The sequence below is a fragment of the Lasioglossum baleicum genome, chromosome 11 (assembly GCF_051020765.1).
Source record: "Lasioglossum baleicum chromosome 11, iyLasBale1, whole genome shotgun sequence".
Lineage (NCBI taxonomy): Eukaryota > Metazoa > Arthropoda > Insecta > Hymenoptera > Halictidae > Lasioglossum > Lasioglossum baleicum.
Window position 1 is genome coordinate 13904541 of NC_134939.1, and position 21325 is coordinate 13925865.

Genomic DNA, 21325 nt, shown 5'->3' on the forward strand with positions numbered 1-21325 from the left:
GATTATTTCCATTCCCTATGATTGTGAATCAACGGTTCTCTACAAATATTTCGTTATATCGATCGCAAATTTGTTCATAAAACCTGTATTAATGCTATCGGCGCACTGATTCGATCATTTGATATTTAAAAGCAACTTTGCAAATTACCACATTGTTACTTCAACGTTTCGATCTTAATTTGGATCATTTTCAAGAAATAATCGCGTCTGTAAATTATTGTATATTCAAGTCGGTTATCTGTAGAATAACTCTATTAAATAATTGCACAGGAGCAGGTAAATACAGTATTCGACTCTGTTAAATATGCACCGCTCGCTTTAAAAAGTGTTTTTAACCAAAATTAGAGTTTCGTTCGCCGGCTACTGATTTTCATCTTTTTAGTTGGACTCGCGTTTAAGTAGCCAAGCCTGGATGAGGATCGATTGTTCGATCGTGGGCATAGAAAATCGCAGGTTCGGTGATCGAGGGAAAATACGGTTATCAATGCATTCCTGAGGAAGAAAGTCAATAGTTTCAGCCGAGCTGTATTCCTTAAAGCTACAACGGTGGGGTCTACTCGGAACGGCAGCCCGAACCCGAACGATGGTTCTCGCAGTGGAAATTCTTATACGTAATATCGGCGGCGGTCTGTTGATTCGGCCTCTCAACAAGTAGTGCGCTGGACCGAGTACAAATGCTGGAACGGCGGTCCGAGTTCCCTCGGTATTTCGGTAGCCGGTTCGTTTCCTTCCTGCATCTCGTCTTACATTTATCCCCCGTTCCCATTCCGGAATCCATTTCCGTAGAGTTTTACTAGCTACGGCTGGAAAAACCTCGAGAAGGGTCCACCGCCCAGAAAAGTCCGTCGACGAATGCTCGGGCTGGCTCGTTCGTGTTGCTACGCTCTGGCCGACCTTCCTTACGAAACTTGCTCTATACGACCGCCGTACGACCGGTCGTTCGAAACAAATGCCTCCTCCCGCCTTACTCCGTTTATCGTCTGCCCAAGGACTAATTTTCCGAACGAATGCCAAATACTTCTACCGGATTCTACCCCTCTTCGCTGCCAAACAACGTCTCAACATTTTTTTCTCCTCTCGAAAATATATTTGACTCTGAACAAAATATTCCACATAATCTAAATTTTAATTATTATTCTCATATTTGCTAATTTTTTAAATTTAAATGGGATAATTCTACAATTTCTCAATCCCTTTTTTTCAATATTTATTCAAATAGTATATGTATACATTTAAGTTTGCATTCAAATACAATCGAGCTGGAAGCTTGCATTCCTTAATTACCATTTTATTGAAGATAAGTGAGTGTCCGGCGATTTATGGACGGGAGAAAAAGTTGTTTAGAATGATGACACCTCGACAACATATTTCAATTTCAAATTCGAGAGGAGGTACCGTTTCGACAAGTTTACCTTCCTCTGGAATAATAATTCCGAGGGTTACTTTGAAGCGTCTCTTTCTCACAGAAACGCCGCGGCGAATCAAATTTTCAGATACTCGGGGACGAAGCGTCGCACAGTGGTGCCGATGGCGAATCTAGCTGAACAAAATTATTCTAGCATTATTTTAAGACTTAAAGCCGCAGTTAAGTAGGTCATTGGATTCGTCTTGACATCAGCTACGATAAAATGTAATAAAAAATACTTAGTGACATTTAAATAATTTTTTGCACGATGGTTCTACCATATTTAATCTACGATTCGAGAGTGAAAGTATTACAAAGGATTGCAAAGCTTTTTTTGTAACTCGACCTAAAGGTAAAGCAACTTGCTAAGACAGAAAATGTAATACTTCACAAATAATGATACAGACCTCAATTACTTACGTAGATATTATTGGTTTTTCTGTGAAATATATAAGTACGCACCTTTCTTAGAATTATCCATATCAAACAAAGTAAAATAGGCACGTAAAAAATCCAAGGCAATGTTCGTTCGGAACGCTTGAAACACGACTGGCGCGTGCAATGGTTTGACACCCCCGCAAAAGCTCATTTTCTACCTGCTACCAACCGTTTCATTAGAAAGAAATCGCAACATCTGTCGCGCTCTTCTGCGAGAATGTGATTTTTGATTTTTGTCCAGGTAGATTCGCGTTCGGCACGACTGTGCGTCGCGCGGAAACATTCTATTGTGCACTTTCTGGTCGCATCTGTTACTCGATCGAGCGCAGTTAACATTCTCGGACGCGAGCTCGCGGCGGTACTTGAAGGAGGCGTTTGTCGAAAGTATAGCGGCGTTACATAATTGGAGCAACAGAGCGGAGCATGGCCCAATTACAGAAGTATGCCCGGGCCGTTTCGGGAATGCATTACACGTACGGAGGCACAGAGTGCACGATACGAACGGAGTATCGAGCATTTGGCTTGCACGGCTGGGCGGAACGCGAGGCTCCATTCATTCCGGCCTTTTCTGTCGCAGTAATAACCTTTCGTCGTCGCGTTGTTATCGCGCTATCGGAAAGGCAATAATTTTTCCATTCTTCCGGCGTCTCGGATCGAGGGGGCCGGCCTCTGTAACGCTATAGGCTATAGTCCGCGTCGCGTCGAGCTATACGTCGCGCCACGCCACGCCGCGCCGCCTCGAATCTTAACGGAAGGACGAAGATATACGAGCGGCGGGAGGCACGTGGCCGAATCGCGAAAATGTAAATTGAAACGATGACCTGCGTGCAGACAGCGCCGGCCATAATTCTCTTCGGACATCTTCATCCGCACCGGGTGTATTCGCGGTAATTATGTCAGTCTACCGGCTCTCGGTGCGGCCGATCGATGCGCCAGAATAGAAATGATTTACACTTTGCACTCGGCCGCGTCCCGTTTTCCGATCCCTGTAATTAACACTTACGCGAAAACCCTCCCCTAAATCATCCTAATCTACCCCTCGACTCGTTAGCCCTTGTCTTTTTGGGAACGAGAATCGAGAGGCGGTGGGGAGAAGGAATTAAACCAGTGGTATCGTACTGGATAGATAGGAGTAACAGGTTTCGACGAGTATAAAAATATACCCCTAATCTACCCCTCGCTCAGATAGTCCTAGCCCTCGTCATTTTGGATATGAGAGGTGGTGGGAGAAAGGAAGAGGACTATCATTTCGTATTAGCGAGTAACAGGTTCCGAGGGCACGCGATGATTGTATGGAGAAGCAACGAAACTAAACGACGGATATGAAAATATTCACTCCCCTAAATCATCCTAATCTACCCCTTGCTCGGATAGTCCTCGTCATTTTGGGATTGAAACTATGAGAGGTGGTGGGAGTGTCACGGTAGAACATTAGGCTTTTTACTGTACTTTGTGGAAAACTCCACATCCTAGAAATATTGGGAAATACCTGATTCCCCTTCACATTTTACAGCATCATGCCGATCTCCCTTCAGGTATGAAGTCTTCTTATACTTGAATATATTTCCTCCACCGCGCCGTCTTCGTATACATAATTATTTTCACATAACCTCTCAACAGAGAAATGAAAAGAACCAGTACGAATGTACCGGATAAGTAGGATTGTCGAGGACTATCATTTCGAATTAGCGAGTAAGGCAGCAAAGAAACTGAACGAGTATAAAAACATTCACGACTGTACATGCGTATAGCGGTTTCGTACGATTGTTATCGGTCCGACTCGTTCCTAACGAAATAATTCCCAGCAAATCTGCCGTATCCGTAGAATAATTTACCTCCTTTAATGCCACTGAAAAGTTTATTCGCATTTACTCGGCGCGGCAAGATTAATCCTTGAATTAACAATAGCCCGCAGCGGTAGCGAAGCTCTTCTATATTTTGATCTTTTATCGTACGAGCACGAGAGAGAGAGAGAGAGAGAGAGAGAGAGAGAGAGAGAGAGAGAGAATAGAGCCGGCTCGCAGAGTATTGCGTTTGCATTATTCGCTGTTTTTCGCAAGAACGAACTCGAAGCGAATATTCCGTGGCACGAGACGTACAACCAGGGACGAACGGAAGCCGAATACTCGCTTACGACTTAGATCAGCCGTAAAATTGGACACCTCGAGGGGGGTAGGTGAAGAGGAAAGAGGGATCCTCGGTGTTCGGTTTCGTGTAGACCTCCCCCGGAAACGTATCGCTGGACGAAAGGCACGGTTTCGCCGGGGGACGTACAAATTACGCACGCGACGACCCCCGTCACGCTAAAAATGAGTCGCCGCGTCGAAATCGAATCACTGGTTCTTGAATTACGCTCGGTGGTCGGCCGTGCAACGGCTTGTAATTAATTCCGATTCCATTCTGGGTAATTGACGTCGCCGGGGGAATTATTTAACAGGCCTGAGATAGTTCGGTCGCGGCGGTAAGCAGCGGCGGTGCATTAAAATTTTAGAATTCTCGCGGCCGCGGACGGGTTTTCGCAATGCCGTAATGAGATTTGGTCTCGCGGGCGAAAAGTAAAAATGACGATAACCACCGAGCCGGGTTTCATGGCCTCGTAAACCGTCGAACACAGTTTGATCGCGTGACTCGCGTATTCGGCGGGCCGCGATTCGAGACACGACCCGACCAAATTATTATTTAGCCCGTTTCAGCGTCGGCGGATGATTCTTGAGGATTCTTCGTTGATTTATTTATAGCTTACTTTAATATGGTAGCATTAATCCCGAACCCTACGATTTATTTTACAGTGATTAGAATTGTTATTGTAGTCCGTAATTTCCTAAAAATGGGGAAAGTTTATATTTATTGTATGCCTACATGTTCTCCAATAACTATATATTAACAACACGAGAATAGAATTTCATCTCATGGTTCACAACTGGTTATAACTAGATTGCGGAGCTTTATGCTTTTATGCCTTCTGAAAATTTTCATAAAAGGGTAGAACAGAAAATTCGACAGAATTTAGCACAATTTTTATTTATTTCAGATCCGCAAAGGCTACTAGCACTGGGAATAAGATTCCATTTTACTCCACTTTCTTGAAATTCGCCTACAAAAATTGAAAGTTGCATGAACATCCGCAATCGAATTGTAACGTATCTTACATGTAGCTTGCGAAGTGGGCTACGGTTAATGTTGAGATTGGTATGAGAGACAAAAGAAAACAGAAATTTTTGGTTGCGAGGAAAAACGCTGCATGCCACAATTTCAAAGAATTAGAGTTTATACATTAAATGAGCTCTACAGTATAGGATTTATGTATTTACCAGAAAAAAAGTCACGAAAATAAAGTCGAAAGGCTCAAAAATAGAATGCAATTTAACCAATGTTCTATGTCAAAGCATTAGTGATGAAAACTTCAAACGGCAACATCTCGAAAGTGAAATTATGTGACATGGGGCGTTCTTCCTGACAACCACAGATATATCGATGGAGCTAAAGAAGAAGAGGATTCTCCGGTTTAGCACCCTGTCGTAACGACATAAACAGGCTCGGCCCGACGCGTCGCGTCGCGTCGAGAGGAGAACAAACCAGCAGCGAGTCGTAAAAGGTGTTTACCGTTGAAAGGTGGGCGTTCGCGGGCTACGCACCATGCATCACATGGGGGAGCCTTATCTGGACTATATGGGCGGATTGTGCTTCGTAGATTATCATTGAAACCACACCATTCAACGCGATTCCGGGCACAGTTTCTCTCTTTTCGTTTCGGAGCCAGTCGATGCTCTTCCTCCTCCTCCTCCTCCTCCTCATCCGTGATAAAACATCGATCTCTTGCTAATGGTACCAGGCCTGCATCGGATGATAACGGTGACAGGTTTTTATCTAGTGTGCACAAAAGTTCTCGATAACTATACGCTCATCCCCCTCGCTCGCCGATCCGGTCCGAACGGTAAACACTTCATAAATTTCTGGGATTTAGAAATGTAATCGTACTGACCGCTTCAGAAGGGAATTACAAGCTTATTCGTTGTGGCAGACGGGGAATTGACATGTGTTCCAGTAATCGTGCCCATATGGCCTCTAATGTTGCTGTTGCTCAAATCTTCGTTATCGTCGGTTAGACAATAATTACTCTTTCTGTTTAATACTCCTTTGGAATGAAAAAAATTAGAAACAGACAAATAGAAATTTAAATCGCATTATTGCATGCTCAAACATACTGTATAATAATTAGACTCTTTATGCATTTATAGCAAAATTGACTAGATGAAATCCAAAATTGTTGGAAAATTTAAAAAATTGAAGACGTCAATATATGATTTCTCCTCTATTAAAATCATTAGAGGAAGAGATAACATTGAATTTGGTTTTTATTTCTTGCAATCGATGCAGACAATTTTTATTTTGCATAAAGATCTGCAGTCGAATAATAATATTGATTTTTTGATGGCACGTTACAGGAATTCAAAAGAAAATTACGCAAGATTATGTGTTAATTTCGTACCTGTATTTGTTTAGTTTCAAGCTTGTCCCTTTTTATGTAAATTTTAGGTTAAGACTTTTTTTTGTTATGTTTCTTTTTGTTTTTATCAGTTTTTATCATATCCGCAGTCTAATAATGACTTGTGTATTTAGGCCGTATTCGAGCGACCCGCGTCGGCCGAGGTATTAGCAGGGAATATAAAACAGAAGTTGCCGGTTGATCCGATAAAAGCGTCCCTCCCGCGAACGTCTCGGGCTCGGTCTAGATCCGGAAAGTGCCGAGACACCGGCAGGCAACTCTGTCCGCGAAATTGCGGGGGTGTTGGCGATAAGTCGCCGGTTCTCCTGAATCTTTCACGCATCGTAGCACGGTTTGTAAGTCGGTCGAACGCGCGCGCGAGGAGGCGAGGATTCACAGGTTGAACCGCAGACGCGGCCGCGTAAGTGTCGGCGAGGTTATTGGGAGTGAAAGAGAGAGAGAGAGAGAGAGAGAGAGAGGGGGGGGGGGAAGCAAGAGGAAGAGAAAGAAAAGGAAGGAAGAGAGAGGGAGAGAGAGAGATCGTTCAGAGGAGTGAACGGAAGGATAGGGTGTGAGAAATGGGTGGAGGAGGGCAGAGTAGATTGCTATGAAGTTAGCTGGTTAACTCGACGAAACAACGGTAGCAAGTTAACGCGAGGAGTTGGCGTCAGTTGGCACCAGCGTTGCAGCTGAGAAGCTCGTGGGCTCAGGAGAGAGATAGCGAGAGAGAGAGAGAGAGAGAGAGAGAGGGGGAGTGGGAGAGGGAGAGCACACGAGCGAGCGAGGCGGTAGGGGAACAGACCCCGAACCCGGGGTTCTAACTATTTCATTGTTTCATAATTGAAGCATTTGCGGTCTCACCGTTATGCATATATATATATATATACATATATATATCCATTAAAGGGGCTGAAGCGTGAAAACGCGGGCGTCGTCGTTGCCGAAACTTGCTTCGTTACCGAAGTAAAACGGAGCGCTGTCTTACTTCGGGACTCTGCGCGGCCTCTAACGAAGTCGAAGTCGAATTCTGATTTCCTTCCTATTGTCGCCGCGGGCGCAAACGACGCTCTGACCTGTCGATAAACTCGGCGAAGACGTAACCAGCTGCCTCGCGGATACCGTCCTCGGACCGGTCCTGAACCGTTTCATATTTCACCGGGCTGCTCGGCAAGTTCCGTGGAGACACGGCTTTAACGCACCCCTGACGATGACCGATGACGATAGACTACCGCGCAATCTAACTAGCGCCCGACTTCCACGCCCCCCGTTCTACAGGATCGTCCAAATGTGGCTGAAGTGTGGGCAACTTCTGTAAAAAGAATTCTTTAATTATGTTTCTTTTTTAAATACGAAGTTTCTTCCGTCCAGAAAAATAGAAGAAATTGAATCATTTTCTCGTCGAGGAATGTTCTACAACATGCGAAAAGACTTAATATTTATTAGATGATTGCATAAGTTCGTGCCCGATTTGACAATAAAATTCAATGTTTAAATTTTAAAGATTTGGTTAAATTAAAATTAAAACATAGTTAAATTTTCTACAATTAGAAAAGAATGGTGACTATATGTATAATGTATTAATAAAGTTGTATTCTTTAAAATATAACCATTGAATTTTATTTTCAAATCGGGCACGAACTTATGCAATCATCTGATAACTTTTGCTTATTAATTATGTGGCTGAAGTGTTGGTCACTTCCGTAAAAAGAATTCAGTTATCGTGTTCCTTTTTCGAAAACAAAGTACATACTATCTGTGTAGACTTTCTCGAATTAAAATTGATTAATTTTAACACGCTCCGAGGGATCAAGGGAGGCCATCGCGAATGAATACCCAACAAAAGTTATTTAAATTTTACATTCTTCCCAGTCCCATTTGAGCGAGCCTGTACTTCGGGAGACCGCGTGAGAAGCGAGAGCCGTAAGCGGTTTTCCTCGTTGTTCGGGAGGTCTCGACTTCGGCTTTCGGAGAGGAGATTGTCGCATTCGCGAGCATCTTTCAGCCCGGCGAGTTTACAAGTGGCCGGCAACATCTTCTCGAGTCGCATTTCATGGTCGAAGCGCCGAACGTCCAACTGAACACGTGGACAAAGTCGAGGAAACAATTTTTCCATCTCTCGCGCGACTCGCGGATCAACGCGACGCCGATTTACGATCTGCACGGATATATATCGCAGATCCGCGCGGATCGGCGGGCCCGCAATTAGAACGTTTAAATTCGGAAGAGTTTAAGCCGGCAGTTTCATCCGGACTATAAATTAAATCGGAAAGCTTAAACTTCTCCGCGTTATAAATTGCAAGTAATTCAGTGGAAGCGCGGGCGTGTGTGCTCGCACGCGACACGTATTTATTTACTTTGTAAAAATATGGTATGCGTAGCCTGCCGTGACACATTAAGATTTTATCGGCGTTACAGGCCGGTCCCGATGCCGATCGCTCTGCTCTGCTCGCTCGCTCACGAGAGCGCGAACGCGCGCGCCGGATTCCACTGATAATGGGGTGAATTTTTCCGCGTCGTTGGCAGCGGGACGTACGGGCAATAAAGTGGTCAACCAGAGAATTAGTTTGTGACACGATCGCTCGATTTATGTAAATCGGTTTAATGTCGTCGGGCATCCGTATATTTCGTATTAACGTAATACCTATTCCCGCGTACGCTTCCGACAGATTTGCATGCATTGTCGGGACGGTCAATTAAAATATTCCGGGACGATTTATGTTTCGTCTGCGACCGTTTTCACGGCCGAAAGCCGCTCCGGAGAGCTTGCCAGCGGAAATTCCCCGACGAACGAATATATTTTTCCTCGTAAAGGGACACGTACCGCGAATTTTGATAATCTTTCCGGCGGGTCAATTTCGCAGTCGATGAAGAATTCGTTTGCTCGTCGATTACAAAACAGAATGTCTAACAATAAGCGAAAACGGTCGGCGCGGTCCACGCGTATTCGATTGAAATTGGAAATTCGAGTGTGTAAATAAATCTGGCGTGTCGGATGTTAAAATTAACGTATCGTGCAACCGTGTGTTTTCGATGTTGCACAAAACACGCTCGGCAACGGCGTGCCGCGCCGGTATAGTTATTGGCGAGCGGCGTGCTTGAGATACGTAATCACCATTGTGCACCTGACTGGACTCGGCGGAATAATTTTGCGGCGAAGATCATCTCGGTAATATAGCTCCAAGAGAGGCAACGTTGCTGCTGCTTGCTAGTTTCGCACGCGGCTTTCACCATGCGAAATGTAAATGTTCCAACGTTAGAACCGGCGCACGTAACGCGAACGACTCTTTAAAACGAAATCTCTTCGTTTGCAATAACTAATACGCAACTTAAACATTCTCATTCTTAACTGTATTCGATGACTGGAATCCATTCGATTTAATCAAAGATCTGATAAATATTATTTAACAAATAAATCGGGTTACTCGCGAAACGAAGGACCGGAGTAATTAGTGTACCGAGACTTGATAACGCAGCAAACATACGCGGCTGCGAAGCCAATTATGCGATACGTGTGCGGCATAATCCTGAGGAATTGCCGACAGTATTGCTGATCCATATTCTGACTTCCGACGTTGTTATCTTAGCAGCCTGATACTAATTCTTGATGCAACCCTTCCTCCCAGCCAACGAAACGATCGCTCAAAATTCTTGGTACGTTAATTAATATCCAATTCCATAGCAACGTGTACGAGAGAACTCTAGGCAATTTAATTAGCAACCTGTCTCCAGGGGCGAAGAGTGGATTATTTCGACCGGAATACACCACGATCGCAGCAGCACAACGTTTGTCAATTTATCGGCGTGACAGTTTCACGCCGAGCAATTAAAAAGGGCCGACGAGTTTACTTTCGTGGCAAGATGGAAGCTACACGATCGGAGACACATGGTATTAGCAGACCGCGTAATCGTCGGCGTATAATCCGATGCTATCCATGGTAACCGAGCCATACTTGCGCCGTACGAAACCAAAGTGGTAGTATACGAGTATGGAAGCGACGCATTAGTGAATTAGCGTTTCCTCCCGTTGCAATCAAGGTAATGTGCCAGTACGGCACGCGCCTCCCTCTCGCTTCCCCGTCTTTTCGTTGGTACACACGAGTAACCGGTTGGTTCCCTTTCCTGGTGTGTCGACCGCCCAGGACAATTAATAATTCAGGATTTTCAAGGAATCGACCGGTCCGATTGCCGGCGAATCGATAAATCTATACCAACAACTCACACTGGGCTAGTTCGCCGAGAAGCCGGAGAAAAGTCGATTTATTTTTTTCGTATGTCGCGAAATTTTTGCTGCCTTTTAGTCTTCTACTCTATAATTATTAATATTCGCAGATAATCAATCATTCTGTCAGTTTTTATACGTTGATAAAACTATTAAGTAATATCCGATGCGCTTTCTGGTACCATTGAGCGGAAAATGTTAATACACCTGGTAAAACGACGGCAATCGAATCAACGAAACTCTGATTTTCCTTCGGGGAAGTTGTAATTGTGGTAGGTAACGAGGAAAATGGCAGTGCAAGGGCTTAATCCTCAGGAAAGACTGCTAGCCGGACGAGTTATCACGTCGAAACAGTCCGGTGGCCGACAAGCCACGAGGCTCGGGAAAATCGTGTTTCCACGCCATTGACGTGACCCTGTAGCCATTTCGTCGCGGCAGGAAAAAAAACCGTTTCATTTCCCGCAACGTACAACGGGAACGGTGATTGAATTCCACGTTTGTCAAAGTGCACAATGCGCCGTTTTTCTCCCCGAGAAATTCGTTTTTCAGGAATTTTAAATTGATTTCAAGGGGGCGACGTTCCATCGGCCGAGCGTTTGTGACGTTGCAATCCGCGATGCAATACGTTTCGGTTTAAGGGAAGCCTCGACCCTTTCCGTCGAAACCGCGAACAGAGGGTCGGACGCGTCCGGGGGGGGATTATTTTGATTACCGCGCCAGTTTATTTTTCCGTAGGCAGACGACTCGTTCCCTCTCCGTCGATCGCGCCGGGTTTACGTAAGAGTTTGCGAACGCGTTGTTCATTGTTACCACTTGTCGTTCGCGTAATCGGTTTGCGCGTGCCTCTGTCATCGAGCGAGGGAACTGCCGCACAGCCGTTCACGCGAATATGTCCGCGTATACGCGAGAGATACGCCACGCGTCAAATAATTTCGCCGAGCTACGCCAGTCACGCCGATGTGCATCGAACGCGTTTTCCCCACTGCTCACGCAATACGTCCTCTGCGAAATTGTTTTTTTTTTTTGTTGCCGCTGGTCGCCGTGAAATCAGTCGAGAAATTGGGTTATCCGGAGCAAAATAAAAAAAAAGGATTCAGGCTTGTGTTCCTTGGAGCCGATCGGCCGGCGCGGCGGTCCGCTTGAGCATGAAAATTGGAAATTTTTATCCTCTTACGGTGATTCGGTTGACCCGGATGATACAGCGTGGAACCAGCCCCCCGAACGGATATTTCAAATTTCTCGAAATACCAATCTATTTTCTACCAGCGGATAAGTCGCTGACCGATTAACCCTTCGGCTACCATCGACGAGATATCTCGCGATTCAATGTTGTTCAGCTCCGCCTCGATTCGATAGGCTCATTAGAGACCGCCTACGGCCGAGCACGGTCCCATCCGATTCGTCCGTCTCCGCTGAAAAACGTCGCGTTGTCTCGTTAAAACTTTGCTCGAAGAGCATCCACACTCTCATTACCATCAATTGGAAAGTCTGAGAACTTCGTCGGATTCCGCAGGAAAGCAAACTTATGACGAGTTTATTCGTTTCGAGAATTATCAGAGACCTCCCTCCCGCGGGCAAGTTTTGCGAGGGCAGCGAGGTCGACGGTTGAAAAATCTCTGGATTCGTATGAAATCGTCGACCTTTTATTTTTCCAGGGAAACGTCGTTGCGGTATTGGCTCGGCTCCGTAAAAATATTCCGATTTCTCTTTCTAGACCGTCGACAATGTGTTAACTCGACGTCGATTTAATATTCGAACAGTCATCCAGAATTCAGGGGACCAGGCTGCCAGTGGAATGTGCTGGCGCTCTCTGTGCTCGAGCGCGGGTCTCCTCTCGAGGGACAAAAACCGTCAGCCAAGAATTACAAGTGTAAAAATGCGCGCGAATCGGTTTTTCATCGTGTCCCGATCGTGTGCACGCAACGCTTCCGCCATCTTCGTGCTCGATGTAGCGGACAGGGTGGACTTGTAATCTCTCCATTGTGTCGATGCTGCGACGCGTGTACGCAGATAGGAACGATTCGACCGGTGCAGCTAGCGAATGTACACGCTCACGCACACCGATCTGCTCGCGAAGTTCATCACCGGGCTCCGGGAATTCATCTTGCCCGGGAATGCTGGTTCCTTTCGGGAACGAGCGGACACCAACCATATGGAATTAAATCACAAACTGAAATTTGTGGTGGTAGGGATCGCATAATTGCGTGCTTTGATTTTTTGCTGGTTGATTTTTCACTTCGAGGCTGGAAATGACGTCCGAAATGTCAGCTGTCGAGACATACACGGGATTTTGCGATTTAAAGTAAGGTTAAAGCCATCTCTATACGAAAAATCTAATAAATATCTTCGAGTTTGCTTTTACGACCTGGCCATTTCGCAAAAAACTTCGCCGACCCCTGCTCCACGGGACAAGGTAGCTTTCACCCGAAGAGATCCGTGCGTCTTTGTGCGAAACATTGTGACGGACGCAGGTGTATTCGAGGCTTGTCTCTTAAGAGGTTTCCGTCGGGGCAAGACTTGGTTCGCCTCGATCACCCCACGGGATTGTCGAACAGGATCGCGACAAGTTTGCGGTACACGGGTCGCGCGACGGTTACGCACACGAGTATTTACATCTGGTACCGATGTAGAACACGCGGATATCAGCGCGGCGGCGGCGGCGAAGGGAAGCCAGCCGGAGGGAGAAGAACGATACCTCGGAGCCTCGTGGCTCGGAGCCGCTTCGAGGAGGCTGCCAGGTCGGAACATTGAAAAGTACGTAGGCGCCACGTGCTCGCAGGAAGATGTATCGCGGCGCAACACTCTCTCGAAGTCGCGCGGCGGCTACGGACACGGGCCGGGAACAGGAATGGGAACAAGCCGTCCCTTCCCGTACGTGTCGTTTCGTATACACTGACGTTTACGTCCAAGTGTTCGCGTAGCTACCACTCATAGTCTTCCCTTGGCGGGTTTGTACGAGCGTGACTATACACGTAAACTCCGGGCGAATTCACAATGCAGAGACGTCGTCGTTGGCCTGCTCTCCTCCTCCTCCTCCTTGTCCTCCCTCTTCGTCCTCATACCTTTCCCGCATTGCCGTCCTTGCGCAGCCTGTGTTATTGGATTTGTTTGAAACTTTTCAAATTCGACCGGCGAATGTGTCTAACCCGCGACGTGCCGAGACAGCCGAGACAATTTTTCGAGTGCACCGACCGCGCCGGAATACTTCCTGCAACGTCTTCGAGCTCTCTCCGGCCCCCGTCTCTTACAAAACAGCTCCGAACGATGATGCATCGAGAACGGCTCGGCAAATCGGGATGCATGGCGGATACCGTTTTTCTCTTACGAATGATCGACGAGGAACTTATCCACCCGAGTCGTGAATAACTGTACCGATGTCTAGTCAAAATCACGTTTATCACACATTTTTATTAGCTGTTGCTTGGACAGTTCAATTCTCCTTCAAACCACACAGGGTAATTAGGAATAATTAGCAGGGTGTAGCATGGTTTCCAGAGAGCTTTCACGTAATTACAGCAAGCTTTTTGTGCCTCTATTTACTCCGCCTAAAACTGAGTAATTGAATGATGATTTTGACTCTCTGAGGGAACATTTTTGCTAATGTACAAACATCCAGAGTTACTAACTTGATCCAGGCTCGAACGAGCGAGATCCACGAAATATGTAAATAGGAGATAAACCGGGCGGCGAGCGAAGTAGACCGGAGTCGTAGAACGTCGTCGACGCGGCGGACATCCGTCAAAGACACCGGTGTACTGCGAAATAATTACCCGCAAGATGTAAGCCCACATTCTTGTTTACTCTTTCACCGCGGCTTAATTATTTAACGCTGTTTGGACGGTCGGTTAAGCAAGTTGAATAGTCATTTAGCCTCGAAACGTTTCTTCCCCGGAACCAGCTACACCGCGGCGTCGTGTCGACGGTGTCAGGACACTACCAAAAGAGTCCTTTCAGCTCTCTCGTGCCCGTGTCTGCTAATTCTTTCGTACTGTTTACTTCGCATAGAAAGAAAGCACTGCGAATCTCTGCTCTCCTTCGCCCACGGGGAAAAAAGACGAGGGAGAGAGAGTGGCCATTATGTTCCAACGTAACGAGCTCCGTCGCGTGTGCATGTGGAGAATAGTTAAAATTTTTTAACGTAATCGAGCTGCCAGAGATCGCGCTCAAAGTGGAAGAAACTTTAAGTCAAGCTGTAGCGGACTAGTCGAGATATATCTAGTCTCTTAAATCACTTCTACGAAACAAAAATTCATCGAATTTCTGTAAATAAGTGAAAAATTACTAATACACTCAGTTAATGCACTCAGTTAAGTCTTTAAAACAGAATAACTTGTTTATAATTGTACCAAACGATCTGATTATTTGTTAGCAATTTGAACGTTTACTTACAATCAGCATGAAAAAATCTACGGGAAATGATGTGTCGCATGTTAAAAAAAAATTTTTTCCGCGCGTAGTATTGGAAAAAGCAGAATTTTCTTGAAATTGTGCAAGTTTAACGAATTCTTTCAAGGTTAAAAAACGTTCGTACAACAATGTCCATAATTATCCCATATTCTGCAAAGTTTCAGCTTTCATTTAAAAAAAATATCATCGCTCTATCTCATTTCTATCGAAAGTTCTTTGATTTTGACACAGATTTCGTCGGTTTGGCCCATAGTGCGGCGTTTCGCTCGGAACGAGCGCGCGTTCATATTTCCCACCCCCGCGCAACGGAGAATCGCAAAAGTGTATCTCATTATCGGGCTAAGCGAGTTCTGTCGTGTTACGGAGCACTTTGTTCGCTCGATACTTTGCGCTGAAGGGGCTCGCCGGAGAATTGCCGGCTTAAACAGCGGAAAGTAGGCAGGACGCGTCGTTCGTCGTAACGCGACCGATTAACGAGTGTTTTAGTGCACTCGTGATCTTGTATCGTCGTTGTTGCGTTTTTCGCTTGTAGTACAAGATCATTTTCGAGTCGAGAGAAATAGTGGAGCTCTCGGGTTCGTCGCGGAGAAATCGAAAGCCGAGGAGCAACTTGTTAAGCTCAGGATCGACGTGGACGCGTAGTCACGCTTTTTAATCTCGCGTTCTCTTTCCGAGCGGGCAGTCGGATAATGGAAAAGTCGAGCTGCCGGCGAGAAGGAAGCAACAGGGCTTCGGACACGGGATGGGATAAAAACGTAGCTACAATTGAGCAATCTCATGATTGGGGACCTTCTGCGAGAGGTCTCTGGCCGTGTCTTGGTTGCTAGCTGTCCTCCGAGATAAATCCGTCCAATCCTCCGAGGAGCACCATTCCCTGTTTATTCACCAGGTTTTCTTTGATTTCGTGAACGACCGAGCCCGGTCCTGTTTTCCCGACCGGACTCCGACTCGCCTTGGTTGCTCCTTTATAAGCTCTCCTGGGCCACTATATTGATTAACGTTCGGCTTTACATTGTATCGGAGTTAAATCCAGCCGGAAGATTCGGCTATCCGCGTCGATGCCTTAAAAGCCACTGCATCTCAATTTTCCTACGCTTTATCGTGGAATTTCGTAATAACCGTAGCCGAGGGAAGGAGAGAGAGAGAGGACGCGCGGCGGGCAGTCGGGAACCGATCAATTATCGACCATCATTCTTACCGTTTCGGAGAATTCGATTTGAAAGTTTGCCGCTGACCTCCCCGCATCGCGGTTTGCTGGAGCAGTTTGATAGCTGCAATCACTGGCAGTATAGAGAAGTTGCGCCTCTATAGTAGTTCATGTTCCGGGTTCGCCGATGTGTAACTAGAGAAGCAGGGCATCATCTAATTGTCTCGGTGTTTACTTCCAGCGGTTTGTGAAACTCACCAGGGGGGGTTTGCGGATCATGTACAAGCGATCTGAGAGCAGGACTATGGACCCTAAGTCGTCTATGCTCTACGGTTTTTCAGACTTGTCGCCGGAACGTGGCTCGACTCATTTCTAGCGCCGCTCTAATTGACTCGGCCTGTTACACCTGCGATGAGAACCGCAAGAACAATGCTCCTTTATCGTCAAAGACTGGTCGCGAACGGTATTTAAAAGAAGTCCTCTTCTGACATTAGCTCCACGCTTTTGCACAAATAAAGAACCGGCCATCCGGAGCTTGTTACACCGCTATTCGGAATAACAAAGAGAGATTTATGCTCGACTCGAACGGGCTTTGATATCCTACGCGTTTATTTAGTTTTGCCCCGATCGATCGCGAACACAATGGCCGCCGCACCGGAAGTACGCGATATATTACGGTCGTAAAAATTTGATTCCGTCTTCGACACTGTCCGTATCACCTTGTGTTTCACGAGAAATTGGAGGATCGATGAGAATGCGTTAACGAGCCGCAGATGTACGAGATTGAAATCTGAACTCGCTATTTTTTGTTAAAATTTGTGTTTGAAAGTGCTACTTTATAGCAAGAAAAACCTTTTCAATATACGAAACTTGAAAAATGACTTTCGGCTATGAAAAAACGGGATTCCTCACTTTGTGCGGCGTTTGTCAGCGGGTCTTGCTGGCGAGCGTGTAGTAATCTGAGGAACAATTACGCGGATCCGGTTCTCACGTCGAAAATTCGTAAATACAGGAAAGTATTCCCTTTACATCGTGAAATCCGGCGGGCGACTCTCATTACACAGGGCTCGCCGGCAGCGTGAACGTGTCATCGATAGTTTTTCTTGCGTGCTCGTTAACAGGGCCGCCGCGCTCCGCACCGCACCGTGCCGTTAACAGGAGCGAGCACTTTGATCGAATACCGATCGACGCGTTTGGCGAATGGAAATGCAACCGGATATAATGCGCGGGCGAAACTGCCCGGAAATAACGATCCGTCGAACGTCGACGTCGGTGGGTCCAGTGTCCAAGGTTAATCGATAATTAAATAGGTCCCTGCTTGATCCGGGCCAGCGGAAGCTCGACGGCTCGGCGCGGCGTGGTGTAAGCCGACTCGAAAAATACATAGAATCGATTACCGCGAAATTAGCAACGAGCTCGCGACCACGATATCGCGGAATGTATTCGCCTATAATAGCCGGCGGTGCAGCCGTTCGAATGATCAACGGGTATCATTGGGATGCGCGGTAATACATTAGCAAAGCCCCGGCGTGGAACGTGCGTTCGCATGATCGCGTGCATCACGTTTATTTGGTTTTGTAATCACTTACGAATCGCGGCGCCAATAAAATTGATCCCCGGCTAAATAATTCCCAGTTGCCGCTGGTTTGCGATCGGACGGATCGTTTTCTCTCGGGCTTTCTTTCATCGATCACACTGGTATCGATCGGTCCATGAATCGGCTGTGTACCATTTCCCACGAACGATACGCTCCGAGGGTAAATCTTCCAGCCGATGACGGACAACGGGAGGCGCGCGGCCACCGATTGCACCGGCGATAGCAAACCGAAAACAGTAATTCATCAACGCATCCGAACGAATCGCCGGCAGTCTACGTCGCTAATCACTAATTAGCCAATTAGCTCACGCAATTTTGCTAATAACGGCCGCGAATATCGAGCGGATGAATGGCACGACGCACCTGCAGCCACGCTAAAGGGGTATTCAACGAGCAACGATGCTGGTGCCGGCTCTGCCGGCTGCCGGACGGCGCGGCGTTTCGATTATGGCCCGCGCGCGCCGTAATTAGTATTCTATCGACAAACTTGCCACCTTTCGCGGATACGCTAATCAGGCTGATCGCGTTTTGCGCCTAAACAATGATACTTGAATGCCGCCGCGCCTCGCCGGTTTCGTTAGGCGTGTCGCGGATCCACTGTGCAGCCATCGTTCGACGAAAGCTATTACGAAAGATTTATTGTAATCAGGCCGAAAGCGAATTAACAATAAGTATTACACATAGATCATTAGTCCCGAGTATTTACAAACCGAATGGAACGGGGACGTATATTCTTTTCTGGCGGCGCTGGTTCACATTCTAAAGGTGGCGTTTGCCGTCCAGACGCGATTAGAAGATTCCACTTTTATCCAGCCATGCTCAACCTGCGGCTCGTCAAGCTTCTACGTAGTTTTATGCAATTTCTTCAATTTCCATTTGCGTTACGCTGAATCTCAGGACGTCACCGGGCCGAGCTAATAGTTTTCGAGAGGGAAATTCGATGTCGGAGGTGCCGCGCGAAGTTCGCGACATAATGTTGAGTTACGCCCTGTAAATAGCAGCCAGCAGCCGCGTTAGATGGATCCCTCGGCTGAACAATACGTCTTTGTCGAATTGCAAATGGTTGTTCCGCGCTGGCAAACAGCTGCTGATGCTTAGCCGCGCACTAGCGATACCGTCTGCGACGTCTGCGTTATTATTTCCAGCGAAAACGGAGCTCGGTTTCTTCGGCCTTATCTAGACGCCCGTGTATCACGACGGCTCTTCGGCCTGTACCCTAATCTACGCGTTCGTTTCTAGATGAAACTTGGCTCGCGCGGAACAAGACCTTGACAATTCCCACGAAAATTGTTCAAACATGTCCCGCGTCCGTTTCTTTCCACCGGGAAATTGAAAATGTTTCAGCTCCGCGCGACACTGGTTGCACGTTGCACGGTTTTCCGTAATTTTCGCGTCCCGCTGTGTGTGCCGGAGGTGTACACGGAGCAACTCGGCTAGAATTCAGCAAACGAGACGTACAAACGTCGGAGATACACGTAGCCTGGCGCTTTTTTTAAATAATAAATAATCTTACGCGCCGGGAACACGAAGCAGAAGAGAGAACACTCCGGGACACATTTGTCTCGACGTTAACGATATAATTGCAATATCCCATCTCCCGGCCGCGCTTTACGGTCGACGCAATTTTCCGTCGGCCTGCGGCGCGCGTTGTTTTCGTTAACGATATTATCGCGATATCGCGTGTGCAGTTCGTCGAGAGGAGAGAACGAGAAGCCGGTTTCCGCCTCGCAGCCGTAATTTATGCGTGCCGTCGCGTGTCTACGACTCTATTTAACATCTTCTAACGCTGGTTTAGCATCTATTGCGCGCATTGTCGCGCGTATTTGCTTATGCAATAAATGTCAAATACCTTTCGTACGGCGCGCGCGCGCGGTCCGCGTTGGATGCAGCGCCACTCGCCGCGCCGCTTTCGAGGACGTCGCCGCGCCGAGTTGTATAAGTCGTCGGTACAAAACGTTCCAACTGTTATCTAATCTCGGAGAGTCGCCCCGCGTCTTTGCCTCGTCGGCTGGTGCTGCTTGCGGAGAAATATTTACCCGCAAACAAGCCTTTCCTTCCTGATGTATCCGGCTCGCGGCCGAATTCGTTGTCGCGAGTCCTGCCACTCCGAATTCCTTTCTTATCGCGTTTCGCGCCGAATGTTCTCCACCTCCGGGATGGACTTTCTGGAAACCGGTGACGATCATAATCATCGCGTAGCCCAGAGCCGGGCAACAGGCTGCCCGCGAGCCGCACACCGCTTCTTTCCTCACTTCTCAGCGCCTATCAGCGTCTCCCACCATTCCGGTTTACGAAATAAACAGTACGCACTAGAAATGAAGAACAGAGAAGAAGTTGCCCGGCTCTGGCCTAGCCCAGTGAAATCAGAGATCACAACTTTTCCCCCCGCTTATTCCCCCAATGTCCCCGGCCCGGGTACACTGCTCTAGCTTCGCCTGTCATGGTTCCGAGAACGAAATAGAGTTAACAGAAACGGACGATCGAGGTTCGAAATGAAACGGAGGTCGAAGGACAGAGCGATTGTAACCCCGTCGTGTTTTCCGAGTGATCGAGGGAGAAGGAGGAATTAAAGGATAGTGTTTGGTTGCAGATGACAGTCGGCATGCCGCCGTCGTAGTCGACGCAGCGATTGGTCGCGATAGGATCGCTCGATCGCCGAAAATGAATAGGATCAAGCTGGAGCAGGGACGGTGCGATTAGCGCGATCAGAGGACGCAACGAAGACAACGATCTCTCGCGGGGAAACGCATTGAACAGCTTTGAATAGCGAGGTGATCCGCCGTGGAAGAAGGGGGGGAGGGGTCGCGAAGGAAATCGTGGAAAAATCGAGCGTAAATGGTGTCGCGGGGACGGTTAAGCGGGTTTACGAGCGAGTAGTCGTTGTGTAGGCAAGAGCAGCTAGAGCAGGAGAACGCGTGGGTACGATCGGTGAGGGATGCGGCCCACGGCCGAAGGGTGGGGTCTTTGGGCGCCGATAAGGCTTATCCGAAGATACGATGGCCGACTGCTCGGCTGTTGTCGTCAGTCGTAGTGCTCAGGTGGCGTCGACGAGATCGCCGCTCGGTTTAACTCACGCCGATACCGCGGGTTCGCGCCTCTTCCACGTTCGAGCGCCGCAATCGCATCCCATCGTTGATCGAGTTCGACTGAGACTGGTCGGCGCGGAATTAACGGCCGCCACGGACGTACAAGAGGATCTCGAGGAAGAGGAAGCCGTCTGAGCGACCAACACGGAAAACAGGTTCGAAACACGGCCACGGTAAAACGATAAGAACACTGTTCGATCGTCTCATCGCAATCGCTGTCACGGATACGGACCCCTCCTGCCCCTCGTCACTCCCCCTCTCCTTTCTAGGGTGTGGACCGCGATACACGCCTGAAGCTCGATTTATACTATCCGCACAATATTCCTCAATGCATTAGAATGCTGTCGGCGCACTAGTTCGATCATTGTTGTATAAAAGCAATTTTGCAAATTACATACCACGTTAACCTCAACGGTTCGATCTTAATTTAGATCATTTTTAAGAAATAATTGCGTCTGTAAATTATTATTATTATAATCCTGATGTAATAGGTTGAATTAAACATTACATTTGGAAAACTATTACCCACTTGCTTTGTGA

The 21325-nt window shown here is 47.3% G+C and overlaps 1 protein-coding gene across 18 annotated transcripts in view; it reads left to right on the forward strand.

Moving 5' to 3' along the window:
- The window catches only part of LOC143213458 (CUGBP Elav-like family member 1-A), a 455043-nt gene that overhangs the window by 130997 nt on the left and 302721 nt on the right, over positions 1 to 21325 (forward strand). For 15 of the 18 annotated variants that reach the window (XM_076433332.1, XM_076433333.1, XM_076433336.1 and 12 more), the window contains one exon: positions 20290 to 20940. The exons of 2 other annotated variants lie outside the window; for them this stretch is intronic. The gene's annotated coding sequence lies outside the window, so the exon portion shown is untranslated. Of the gene's footprint in view, positions 1 to 20289; positions 20959 to 21325 lie in introns of all 18 variants that reach the window. One more of the 18 variants, XM_076433331.1, reaches the window with a different exon arrangement.